We start from the raw sequence: 9,903 nt of genomic DNA, 5'->3' as shown, positions 1-9,903 counted from the left end.
TTTGGTCTCGAGGTAGTTCTGTTCTGTTATCACAGTGACAATGGTGGCAGGAAGTGGGGTTTCGTGACTGCAGAAACAGACATGAGGGGTGATGAATGGATGAAGACCAGCTGATACCAGATTAGAAGAAAAGGAAAAAGGAGAGAACAGCAGGAACATATACTATACTATTTAAGTTACTATGTAATTTACACATATTGTGCTAAGGCATTTTTTAAACAAATAGCTGTGAATGGTTGTTTCTGGTCAATTGAAGGGAAAATACAACAACTTTCCTGAAAAAGTTGTCAATGTAGTCAATCAGAACTCAAATACCAATATTTTTCTGTATTACTTTAAACTGTTGCTCTAACTATAACAGTTCAGAAAGTCACCACCAATGTCAAAACCCATTATTATATTTATGTTCCCTTCACCATGTATGGGTAGTACATGGTCTTGAAATTACTAATTTCTTCATATACACTGCTCCAAAAAATAAAGTGAACACTTAAACAACACAAATGTAACTCCTAGTCAATCACACTTCTGTGAAATCAAACTGTCCACTTAGGAAGCAACACTGATTGACAATACATTTCACATGCTGTTGTGCAAGTGGAATAGACAACAGGTGGAAATTATAGGCAATTAGCAAGACACCCCCAATAAAGGAGTGGTTTTGCAGGTGGGGACCACAGACCACTTCTCAGTTCCTATGCTTCCTGGCTGATGTTTTGGTCACTTTTGAATGCTGGCGGTGCTTTCACTCTAGTGGTAGCATGAGACGGAGTCTACAACCCACACAAGTGGCTCAGGTAGTGCAGCTCATCCAGGATGGCACATCAATACGAGCTGTGGCAAGAAGGTTTGCTGTGTCTGTCAGCGTAGTATCCAGAGCATGGAGGCGCTACCAGGAGACAGGCCAGTACATCAGGAGACGTGGAGGAGGCCGTAGGAGGGCAACAACCCAGCAGCAGGACCGCTACCTCCGCCTTTGTGCAAGGAGGTGCAGGAGAAGCACTGCCAGAGCCCTGCAAAATGACCTCCAGCAGGCCACAAATGTGCATGTGTCTGCTCAAACGATCAGAAACAGACTCCATGAGGGTGGTATGAGGGCCCGACGTCCACAGGTGGGGGTTGTGCTTACAGCCCAACACCGTGCAGGACGTTTGGCATTTGTCAGAGAACACCAAGATTGGCAAATTCGCCACTGGCGCCCTGTGCTCTTCACAGATGAAAGCAGGTTCACACTGAGCACGTGACAGACATGACAGAGTCTGGAGACGCCGTGGAGAACGTTCTGCTGCCTGCAACATCCTCCAGCATGACCGGTTTGGCGGTGGGTCAGTCATGGTGTGGGGTGGCATTTCTTTGGGGGGCCGCACAGCCCTCCATGTGCTTGCCAGAGGTAGCCTGACTGCCATTAGGTACCGAGATGTGATCCTCAGACCCCTTGTGAGACCATATGCTGGTGCGGTTGGCCCTGGGTTCCTCCTAATGCAAGACAATGCTAGACCTCATGTGGCTGGAGTGTGTCAGCAGTTCCTGCAAGAGGAAGGCATTGATGTTATGGACTGGCCCGCCCGTTCCCCAGACCTGAATCCAATTGAGCACATCTGGGACATCATGTCTCGCTCCATCCACCAACGCCACGTTGCACCACAGACTGTCCAGGAGTTGGCGGATGCTTTAGTCCAGCTCTGGGAGGAGATCCCTCAGGAGACCATCCGCCACCTCATCAGGAGCATGCCCAGGCGTTGTAGGGAGGTCATACAGGCACGTGGAGGCCACACACACTGCTGAGCCTCATTTTGACTTGTTTTAAGGACATTACATCAAAGTTGGATCAGCCTGTAGTGTGGTTTTCCACTTTAATTTTGAGTGTGACTCCAAATCCAGACCTCCATGGGTTGATAAATTAGATTTCCATTGATTATTTTGTGTGATTTTGTTGTCAGCACATTCAACTATGTAAAGAAAAAAATATTTAATTCGATTATTTCTTTCATTCAGATCTAGGATGTGTTGTTTAAGTGTTCCCTTTATTTTTTTGAGCAGTATATATTAGTATTTTCTCTCTCTTCGTTGAGATATCATGTTATGAATGAGAGGGGGGTGACAGAAAGGTAGAGGAATTTAGTCTGTAAAACCAACATGTTTCAAGCAGACCACCATAGTCCCTGTGCCCAAGAACACAAAGGCAACCTGCCTAAATGACTACAGACCCATAGCACTCAGGTCCATAGCCATGAAGTCCTTTGAAAGGCCGGTAATTGCTCACATCAACACCATTTTCCCAGAAATCCTAGACCCACTCCAATTTGCATACCGCCCAAACAGATCCACAGATGATGCAATCTCCATTGCACTCCACACTGCCCTTTCCCACCTGGACAAAAGGAACACTTATGTGAGTATGCTATTCATTGACTACAGCTCAGCGTTCAACACCATAATTCCCTCAAAGCTCATCAATAAGCTAAGGATCCTGGGACTAAACACCTCATTACTACTAGACCAGACTATGGCACAAAATTAATAATGTCTAATTCTCAATTAACTTAAAAGGAGTCGAGGCACTCAAAGTCAAGAAACTGCTGACATGATTACACAATTTAATTGCAGTATCAATTCATTAAAAGTATACATACATACATGGTTGTAAAGGGAATCATGTCCAGTCCTAATAAGCTGAAGATTCTATCATGAATAAAATTTAACAAGTATTGTGTTAGTCTACCTGAAAACAGAGGCTGATTACTTTGTTGTAGTGAAAGTGAAATTAAAGTGAGTGTCGTGATGCCAACTTTGGACCAACTACATTGAGTGTAAAGGTTTGGATAGGCCTATGGCTCAGCATATGGAATAGAATGTGAATGGTGGGCTACTCTCTCAAGTATTAATTCAAATATGCAGTAGCCTATAAGTTGTGGGCAGAAGCCGAAAAACGTGAAGTTGATCGATCCCCATCGAGGGAGGAGCAGATTTTTATATTTGACAGTAAAACATTCTTATAATAACTATAAAATGTGTTGGCACCTTCAATTCTTCTGTGTTCTGCCCCCCCCCCAAAAGATATAATTTGTAGATAATTGGCCCTCTTTCTGGGACTCACCCACAAACAGGACCAAGCCTGGCCTGTTGAGGAGTGACGGACTCCATCCTAGCTGGAGGGGTGCTCTCATCTTATCTACGAACATAGACAGGGCTCTAACTCCTCTAGCTCCACAATGAAATAGGGTGCAGGCCAGGCAGCAGGCTGTTAGTCAGCCTGCTAGCTTAGTGGAGTCTGCCACTAGCACAGTCAGTGTAGTCAGCTCAGCTTTCCCCATTGAGACCGTGTCTGTGCCTCGATCTAGGTTGGGCAAAATTAAAGATGGCGGTGTTCGCTTTAGCAATCTCACTAGTATAAAGACCTCCTCCATTCCTGCCATTATTGAAAGAGATCGTGATACCTCACATCTCAAAACTGGGTTGCTTAATGTTAGATCCCTCACTTCCAAGGCAGTTATAGTCAATGAACTAATCACTGATCATAATCTTGATGTGATTGGCCTGACTGAAACATGGCTTAAGCCTGATGAATTTACTGTGTTAAATGAGGCCTCACCCCCTGGTTACACTAGTGACCATACCCCCCGTGCATCCGGCAAAGGCGGAGGTGTTGCTAACATTTATGATAGCAAATTTCAATTTACAACAAAAAAAAAACAATTACGTTTTCGTCTTTTGAGCTTCTAGTCATGAAATCTATGCAGCCTACTCAATCACTTTTTATAGCTACTGTTTACAGGCCTCCTGGGCCATATGCAGCGTTCCTCACTGAGTTCCCTGAATTCCTATCGGATCTTGTAGTCATAGCAGATAATATTCTAATTTTTGGTGACTTTAACATTCACATGGAAAAGTCCACAGACCCACTCCAAAAGGCTTTCGGAGCCATCATCGACTCAGTGGGTTTTGTCCAACATGTCTCTGGACCTACTCACTGCCACAGTCATACTCTGGACCTAGTTTTGTCCCATGGAATAAATGTTGTGGATCTTAATGTTTTTCCTCATAATCCTGGATTATCGGACCACCATTTTATTGCATTTGCAATTGCATCAAATAATCTGCTCAGACCCCAACCTAGGAGCATTAAAAGTCGTGCTATAAATTCTCAGACAACCCAAAGATTCCTTGATGCCCTTCCAGACTCCCTCTGCCTACCCAAGGACGTCAGAGGACAACAATCAGTTAACCACCTAACCGAGGAACTCAATTTAACCTTGCGCAATACCCTAGATGCAGTTGCACCCCTAAAAACGAAAAACATCTGTCATAAGAAACTAGCTCCCTGGTATACAGAAAATACACGAGCTCTGAAGCAAGCTTCCAGAAAATTGGAACAGAAATGGCGCCACACCAAACTGGAAGTCTTCCGACTAGCTTGGAAAGACAGTACCGTGCAGTATCGAAGAGCCCTCACTGCTGCTCGATCATCCTATTTTTCCAACTTAATTGAGGAAAATAAGAACAATCCGAAATGTCTTTTTGATGCTGTCGCAAAGCTAACTAAAAAGCAGCATTCGCAAATGGAGGATGGCTTTCACTTCAGCAGTAATACATTTATGAACTTCTTTGAGGAAAAGATCATGATCATTAGAAAACAAATTACGGACTCCTCTTTAAATCTGCGTATTCCTCCAAAGCTCCATTGTCCTGAGTCTGCACAACTCTGCCAGGACCTAGGATCAAGGGAGATACTAAAGTGTTTTAGTACTATATCTCTTGACACAATGATGAAAATAATCATGGCCTCTAAACCCTCAAGCTGCATACTGGACCCTATTCCAACTAAACTACTGAAAGAGCTGCTTCCTGTGCTCGGCCCTCCTATGTTGAACATAATAAACGTCTCGCTATCCACCGGATGTGTACCAAGCTCACTAAAAGTGGCAGTAATAAAGCCTCTCTTGAAAAAGCCGAATCTTGACCCAGAAATTATAAAAAACTATCGGCCTATATCGAATCTTCCATTCCTCTCCAAAATTTTAGAAAAAGCTGTTGCGCAGCAACTCACTGCCTTCCTGAAGACAAACAATGTATACGAAACGCTTCAGTCTGGTTTTAGACCCCATCATAGCACTGAGACTGCACTTGTGAAGGTGGTAAATGACCTTTTAATGACGTCAGACCGAGGCTCTGCATCTGTCCTCGTGCTCCTAGATCTTAGTGCTGCTTTTGATACCATCGACCACCACATTCTTTTGGAGAGATTGGAAACCCAAATTGGTCTACATGGACAAGTTCTGGCCTGGTTTAGTGAAGCCCCAAAACTGCCCTCGCTAGAAGCGTGTTTTTCAGACATAAAGAAGTGGATGGCTGCAAACTTTCTACTTTTAAACTCGGACAAAACAGAGATGCTTGTTCTAGGTCCCAAGAAACAAAGAGATCCTCTGTTGAATCTGACAATTAATCTGGATGGTTGTACAGTCGTCTCAAATAAAACTGTGAAGGACCTCGGCGTTACTCTGGACCCTGATCTCTCTTTTGAAGAACATATCAAGACTGTTTCAAGGACAGCTTTTTTCCATCTACGTAACATTGCAAAAATCAGAAACTTTCTGTCCAAAAATGATGCAGAAAAATTTATCCATGCTTTTGTTACTTCTAGGCTGGACTACTGCAATGCTCTACTTTCCGGCTACCCGGATAAAGCACTAAACAAACTTCAGTTAGTGCTAAATACGGCTGCTAGAATCCTGACTAGAACCAAAAAATGTGATCATATTACTCCAGTGCTAGCCTCCCTACACTGGCTTCCTGTTAAGGCAAGGGCTGATTTCAAGGTTTTACTGCTAACCTACAAAGCATTACATGGGCTTGCTCCTACCTATCTTTCCGATTTGGTCCTGCCGTACATACCTACACGTACGCTACGGTCACAAGACGCAGGCCTCCTAATTGTCCCTAGAATATCTAGGCAAACGGCTGGAGGTAGGGCTTTCTCCTATAGAGCTCAATTTTTATGGAATGGTCTGCCTACCCATGTGAGAGACGCAGACTCAGTCTCAACCTTTAAGTCTTTACTGAAGACTTATCTCTTCAGTAGGTCCTATGATTAAGTATAGTCTGGCCCAGGAGTGTGAAGGTGAACGGAAAGGCTGGAGCAACGAACCGCCGTTGCTGTCTCTGCCTTGCCGGTTCCCCTCTCTCCACTGGGATTCTCTGCCTCTAACCCTATTACAGGGGCTGAGTCACTGGCTTACTGGTGTTCTTCCATGCCGTCCATGGGAGGGGTGCGTCACTTGAGTGGGTTGAGTCACTGACGTGGTCTTCCTGTCTTCCTGCCTTGGGTTGTGCCGTGGCAGAGATCTTTGTGGGCTATACTCGGACTTGTCTTAGGACGGTAAGTTGGTGGTTGGAGTCACTGACGTGGTCTTCCTGTCTTCCTGCCTTGGGTTGTGCCGTGGCGGAGATCTTTGTGGGCTATACTCGGCTAGACATCCCTCTAGTGGTGTGGGGGCTGTGCTTTGGCAAAGTGGGTGGGGTTATATCCTGCCTGTTTGGCCCTGTCCGGGGGTATCATCGGATGGGGCCACAGTGTCTTCTGATCCCTCCTGTCTCAGCCTCCAGTATTTATGCTGCAGTAGTTTATGTGTCGGGGGGCTAGGGTCAGTCTGTTACATCTGGAGTATTTCTCTTGTCTTATCCGGTGTCCTGTGTGAATTTAAATATGCTCTCTCTAATTCTCTCTTTCTTTTTTCTCTCGGAGGACCTGAGCCCTAGGACCATGCCTCAGGACTACCTGGCATGATGACTCCTTGCTGTCCCCAGTCCACCTGGCCATGCTGCTGCTCCAGTTTCAACTGTTCTGCCTGCGACTATGGAACCCTGACCTGTTCACCGGACGTGCTTTTTGCACCCTCGACAACTACTATGATTATTATTATTTGACCATTTATGAACATTTTAACATCATGACCATGTTTTGTTATAATATCCACCTGGCACAGCCAGAAGAGGACTGGCCACCCCTCATAGCCTGGTTCCTCTCTAGGTTTCTTCCTAGGTTTTTGGCCTTTCTAGGGAGTTTTTCCTAGGGAGTTTTTCCTAGCCACCGTGCTTCTTTCACATGCATTGCTTGCTGTTTGGGGTTTTAGGCTGGGTTTCTGTACAGCACTTTGAGATATCAGCTGATGTACGAAGGGCTATATAAATAAATTTGATTTGATTTGCACATTTTCTCATAAAAATAACAGTTTAACACTGCTTCTATCTAGGATGTAAACACAGTCTCAAATGAGGTCTGAAAACTCAAACTGCTTGCTGTATGTGTTTGATGAACTCCCAAAGACTGAAATAAGATCAACATCTGTTTTTGAGTGCACTTGAAATATTCAGCATGCAATACAAATTGTCCTATGAAGAGGTAACTCCGTTCACCATTTAGCCATTTTTTATTTTAAGCTATCCGATGTTAGTTTGACTAGCCTAGCCTGCTACTGTAAATGTCAATTTGCCTGCTCATGAGGCTTGTGTTTCATTAGCTATCTTTCAGTGACATTTTTGTTGCTGTCATGTTTTGACCTGATTTATGTCTCTTTTCAAGTAACAAGCTGCAGGCTTGAAGATACATTCAATCATATACTTTACGTAGAAAGCCAAGCAAAAGTGTTTAGATAGAAAGATGTGTGTGTCATGTATGCTAGAATGTATGTTTAAAAATGAAGTTGCATATGCAAATTAGCCAACACAGCATATCCTACACATATATAATGTAGAATACCTTGCAATACAATGTTCTCTAAAAAACAACTGGGGAAAATGTATAAAATTTGGTCTGCAATAAGAGAACCAGAGTTTGATTTCTAAACCAGATGAGTTCTCAAGTGTCAGCAGTTGCCCAATACCATGATGGGTAGGCATGCGTAATATTAGAGGCATTGGAGAATGATAATGAATCTGCAGGATTATAGAAAAAGCGGTTGAGTTTGAGTTTGAGCAAAACCTGCAAAGAAAAGGCAACAGATAAATGCACAAACACTAGGGATAACTCAGAAAGATATATTTATTTACTATCATCTGTGTTTTCTCTGGTATTTCTAGAACCACCTGCAACTGGAAACGGACGTTTAAGATAACTGGTTTCCAGAATTGGGAACCAAGAGAGTACAGCCAATACCAGGTTAGTTGTAGAATCTATTGCAGTGTTTTGATTAGGCAAACCTGTAATGTCCAGAAATGCTGGATAACAACAATCTTTGGTTATATCATATCTAGTGTAGCTAAAATCTATGGATTTTTTTGCCATGGGGCAGAGAGAAAATTGTTGCTGTTTTAGAGCTCAGAGATTCTTAAAAGATGGGACAATCTACCTTTTTTCTACAAATATTTGTCTTAATATTAACAAAATGTGAAGTTTATATTTTGACAGACCAAAGTATCAGCTATTAACACCATGTAAAGGAACAAACTATTTGTTCATTAAATGCAACTAAGTGGATTTATGTCAACTCCGTCAGACACCATAAAAGGCGTTACATCTGTACAATTATTGTCCAACAAGTGTTCAATGGCCTTGAGTGTTTAATGCTAACATTTAGATGATTCATAAATGTGTAATACAAATCTCCAAACATATTTTTGTTTTGTTCTATAGCTATATTAAATGCTCCAGGGCTAATTTAGTTAGCAATCTGGCATGGGGTTCTAGATTTTGAACATAAAAGAACAATTATGAAGCTTACATTATCCCTTATGTCTAGCACAGCAAATACATTAATTGTTGAAGCATATGATGCAGAACAGTGATAACAATATTTGTTCAGAATATTGACAACAACAAAAAATCAATCTTATTATGGGGGTTAGTTCCTCTGTCGAGATGGGAGAACCTTCCAGAAGGACAACCATCTCTGCAGAAACCAATCAGGCCTTTATGGTAGAGTGGCCAGACAGAAGCCACTTCTCAGTAAAAGGCACATGACAGCCCATTTGGAGTTTGCCAAAAGGCACCTGAAGGACTCTTAGTATAAGGGCACAGGGTGAGACCCAGATGCAGACACGGGAGGCAGTTGGTTTGAGTCTCTGATATTTATTAGTATCTAAGGGGCAGGCAAGAGAATGGTCGTGGACAGGCAAAAAGATCATAACAAGGTCAGAGTCCAGGAGGTGCAGAGTGGCAGGCAGGCTCGAGGTCAGGTCAGAGTCAGGCAGGCAGGTTCAAAGTCAGGGCAGGCAAGGGTCAAAACCGGGAGGACTGGCAAAAGAGAGATCAGAAAAAGCAGGGGCATGGGAAAAACACGCTGGTTGACTTGACATTACGAACCGGCACAGAGAGACAGGAAACACACTGAAAATACACCAGGGAAAATAATTGACACCTGGAGGGGGTGGAGATAATCAGAAGAACAGGTGAAACAGATCAGGGCGTGACACTTAGACCATGAGAAATAAGATTCTCTGGTCTGATGAAACCAAGACTGAACTCTTTGGCCTGAACGCAGGGTGTCACGTCTGGAGGAAACCTGGCACCATCCCTACGGTGAATCATGGTGATGGCAGCATCATGCTGTGGGAATGTTTTTCAGCGGCAGGGGACTGGGAGACTAGTAAGGATCGAGGGAAAGATGAAGAAAGAAAAGTACAGAGAGATCCTTGATGATAACCTGCTCCAGAGCATTCAGGACCTCAGACTGGGGGCGAAGGTACACCTTCCAACAGGACAACGACCCTAAGCACACAGCCAAGACAATGCAGGAGTGGCTTCGGGAAAAGTCTCTGAATGTCCTTGAGTGGCCCAGCCAGAGCCCGGACATGAACCCGATCGAACATCTCTGGAGAGAACTGAAAATAGCTGTGTAGCGACTCTCTCCATCCAACCTGACAGAGCTGAGAGCTTGAGAGGATCTGCAGAGAAGAATGGGAGAAACA

This window comes from Salmo salar, chromosome ssa03 (assembly GCF_905237065.1).
Source record: "Salmo salar chromosome ssa03, Ssal_v3.1, whole genome shotgun sequence".
NCBI classification, from domain to species: Eukaryota; Metazoa; Chordata; class Actinopteri; order Salmoniformes; family Salmonidae; genus Salmo; species Salmo salar.
This window is presented reverse-complemented; position numbering follows the sequence as displayed.